We start from the raw sequence: 4,240 nt of genomic DNA on the forward strand, positions 1-4,240 counted from the left end.
GCTGTTTTGTCTACAATACACCAAAGTTTTGGGGAAATGACTCATTTTGAATTAAAGGGTTCAACAGAGGGGTTTAATATGTTTATTTTGGAAAAATCAAAATGATTTAGGGCTTTTATATAAAGGAATCTCGTTGAGGGGCCGACTGTGTTTAAATAAACCAAAGTTTTGCAAAAAGGGACTTATTTTTAAAAAGATTGTTGCAGCAGAGTTTATTTTGTCATTCAGTCGAAGTTGAAAGGATTTAGGGCTTTTATAAAAGGAAATCCCATGGAGGGATCATTTTTTATTAATAGCCCAAACTAAATCTAATTTAGGGCTTTTTATGTCCCGTTTCTGATTTAATCGGGCAAACAGAAGAACACGTGGGAATGAAGTTGGTGGATAAAAACGTGAGAAGGAAAGCGTGAAGCGGTTGCGTGGTTCGACAGGTTCCGATCGCTTGCAGTTATGAGGTTACATCTCCGGGATTTGACGGCCTTGAGGTGCGAAAGAGGGAAGGGTCCGATGGGGCAAATCAATCGACGAGGTCGAGACCTTCGGGGGTCTATGGCGATGTGAACAGCAGAGAAAGAAACGAGGGGAAAGGGGAGGACCTCTGGGGGTTTTGATAGATCGAAGGAAGAAGAAGAACGAAGATGTGGTGGTATTCGGTGGTTCCAGTAGTAGCAACACCACCGTTGATGGTGGTGGGGTTTTCTCGGTGATTGAAAGGTACGTGAACGGGGCTGCTTCGGCAGTTCCCGTGTTCTTCAGTCTCTTTTTTTCTTTTTTCTTTTTTTTTCTTTTTTTTTCTTTTTTTTTGAAATCAAAGGGCTTTGGTGTGTGTTTTGCTTTGATTTTCAACATATAAATCACTAGATTTAGGTTGGTGTTTTGGTTGCTTGAAATTGACAGGAAGAAAATCAAGCAAAAAGAATTTACTGTTGATCTTCTTGTTTGTTTTGGAAGAATCCGATAGAGGGTAAAGGATTGATCGGGTTTGATGTTCTCGACAAATGCAGGTGGGAAGAGCTAGAACGAAAGGGAAATAGAAGGTGGAGGAAAGCTTGGTTGTAGTCCTCCTCCCGTCCATTGTTTATCTTAGGCCTGGCAATCGTCGCGGGTTGGCGGATCAAAATATGCCAACCCAAACACGACCCATTTAAATATACAGGTCACGGGTTGGCGAGTCACGGGTTGGCGGGTTTGGAACAGAAACCCATATATGACCCACCAACCCATTTATTTATATGGGTTCACAAGTTGACGGGTTCGTGGGTCCAAATTTTAGATATTTAAGTTTTAAACATCTAAATGAAAATTAAATACATTCATAGAAACATGTTACAGACTTAGCCTTATAGGTTACGACTTATGACCTTAGACCATCCACCACGAGTAATAATGTCAAAACAATCAAATGGTCTATGAATAAATGGTATATATTATATAATACTTATTAAATATTAATACTTGATACATAAATACATTTAAAAATATAATAATTTTTTTATTAAGAATATAAACGGGTTGGCGGGTCAATCCGTTTATTTTTTGAGAAACCCATATATGACCCGTTTAATAAACGGGTTGGCGGGTTGACGGTTTAGCTGGTTGGCGGGTTGAAAAACTCAACCCAAACCTATTTATTTCGTGTCGTGTCGCGGGTCGTGTCGCGTGTCGTGTCGAGAATTGTCAGCCCTAGTTTATCTAGTGACCTAACTGAGATGAGGTACAGCTGGGATTGAGTGTTGTTTCTTTGGGGTGTTCATTTGTACAAAACAAAATTTAGAAGTAACCACAAATGTGCTGTCATTTTAAGGGCGTGTTCGGCACGGAGTTTTTAGGAGCGTTTGAGAGCTTCTAGCTTCCAGCGTTTGACAAAACCTTCCGTTTTGAACAGAAAGCTTTGTTTGGCACTACAAGCTGTTTAGCGTTTAGTTTAAACAAAACGCTCCAAATCCAAATGCTACAGGTGTGTTCGGCACGGAGCGTTTAGTAGTGTTTGAGAGCTTCTAGCTTCTAGCGTTTGACAAAACGCTCCGTTTTGAACAAAAAATCGTGTTTGGCACTACAAGCTTCTAGCGTTTAGTTAAACTAAACGCTCCAAATTCAAAAGCTACTTCATGTAGCGTTTAACAAAACGCTACAAGCTACAAGCTACCCGCTACCCGCTACAAGCTAATCGCTACCAGCTAGTTTTGCCGAACACGCCCTACTTCATGTAGCGTTTAACAAAACGCTACAAGCTACAAGCTACCTGCCCTCCGCTACAAGCTACCCGCTACCAGCTAATTTTGCCGAACACGCCCTAAGTGTAAAGGGTATAAGTTTTATTTTTAATATTTTATATAATGTATTTAATGTATGTGTATTTGATTGAAATAAATATGTATTTGTGTATGAATTTACATAATGTATTTGTTGGTACAATTGATTCCACTATAGCCCAACAAAATTTCATATATTGGTTTAAATGGTCCCTCATGACTTGTTTTCGCCTTTTAGGGGTACGTACATTTGTTTTACCATTTTAAAAGGTCATTATCAAAAATATGAAGGGGTTGCCCTGTGAACCCTTTCCTAATCATCAATTTTGATATGCCACTTGACATTCGGTCAACTAAAATAGTCAACAAACCCTAACAAGCGTTACATATTCGAACCCAATAGACCCGTTCCTCATTGTGGCGTCTTCTTTGATGTCTAATTGTTATTTGATGGTATTTGATGGTGCTCTGGTTCTCTTACTCCTTGATCTGTTGTGAAACGACGTGTTCTGTGGTCGGAAGTTTATAGTTTCGGCTATGAGATTAAGCTTCATAACGATGCATGTGAAGAGAATCCCCAAAATAAAACTCAAGACAAAAGCACGAAGTTTAAGCTGGTTCTGCCATGGCGGAACCTTCCTACTCTCGAATAACCTCGCAACCGAATCCAACTCCGTTTCCTCCATGCTTCTCTTCTCTTCGTTTCCGTTCTCTAAGTCATCTTCCAATGAAATGTTTGAAGAAGTTCGTTCCATCTTCGTAACTGATTGCTAAGTTCTGATTTTGAAATTGATGACTCTAGAAATGAAATTGAAGTCCTGAAGTGTGAAGTTTAAGTCTAATTAATAGTTTTGTGGCTTTGAATGTATTTTTGTTACAGGGGCATTTGAATCAGTGGGAAGGGGACGAGATTGTTTGTTATATTGCCAGTGATTTGCAGACAAGAGGAAAGAGGTAGGAGATGTGGTTCATTAACACGAAAGAAGTTAGAGAACCAAAGTCAACTCAAGGATTCTGAGATTGTGTTTTTGATGGAGAAATTGGAGGAAGTTGAAAGGGACAACAAATTGATTGAGAGGCGATTGAATTCGAGTGGACCTTTATCGTGTCACGAAAACCTTCATTTCTCAAAATTGACTCTAACCGATTTCGTATTAGCTCTCAAGCACACCATGAAAGCGATTCGAAGTCTGGTGAAGTTCGTGATTACTGAAATGGAATATTCGAATTGGGATCTGGATGCAGCGGCTGAATTGTTCATGGCTTTGAATATCGTCCGGGAATAGTTTCTCAGCGAGATCTTTGGTCTCGAGTGATGGGTACATGAATGGAGCTGAAGGATTTGATGATGAAAATAAGGAATATGAATTTGGGTTATATTGATCGACTTGTAGGTATAGATTTTTAGAGGAGTGTGACACCATGTTTAATTGTAGTTGTTGCAGGTTTTCAAGATTCTGGGATATTGTTGACCCACATGCTTACTTGACACTTGACAAAGCAGTGTTACCTTCTAATGTGGGTAAAAGTACCAAAATGACCGGTAAAATACAAGTTGATACCCTTTAAAGGCAAAAAAAAGTCACGAGGGACCATTTAAACCATTATACGAAAGATTGTTGGGCTACAGTGACAATAACCCTTGATTCAATGGGTATGTGTTTGGTTGAAATTGGGCATGTATTGATGTATATACATGTATGTATTTATTTATCTCATAGAAAACAAATCTTTTATACATATGGTGTATAGATACATCTTTTATTATTTTGATATCATTTTATTACTAGGATATATACCTATGGAGTATATTCATATAAATTGACATTTTTATATATAATGGAGATGGTAAGACCTTAATCATGTCAAGTCTCGGTCCTTAAACATCATACATGATTGTTATATATCCATGTGTATATGTTTGGGTCTTTTGGTAATAAATTCATATACATATAATGTATATTTACTTATTTTATAGGTTATATATA

General features: G+C 38.2%; 1 long non-coding RNA gene across 1 annotated transcript; it reads left to right on the forward strand.

Annotated features, from left to right (window-relative positions):
• The first annotated feature begins 239 nt into the window (after positions 1–239).
• Positions 240–2,422, forward strand: LOC145122611 (uncharacterized). The gene is made up of 2 exons (XR_013714664.1): positions 240–714; positions 1,005–2,422. It is a non-coding gene; the product is annotated as an uncharacterized LOC145122611 (long non-coding RNA).
• The last annotated feature ends 1,818 nt before the right edge of the window (positions 2,423–4,240 follow it).

Source organism: Lactuca virosa, chromosome 6 (genome assembly GCF_052849685.1).
Source record: "Lactuca virosa cultivar CGN04683 chromosome 6, Lactuca_virosa_CGN04683_v6, whole genome shotgun sequence".
Taxonomy (NCBI): domain Eukaryota; kingdom Viridiplantae; phylum Streptophyta; class Magnoliopsida; order Asterales; family Asteraceae; genus Lactuca; species Lactuca virosa.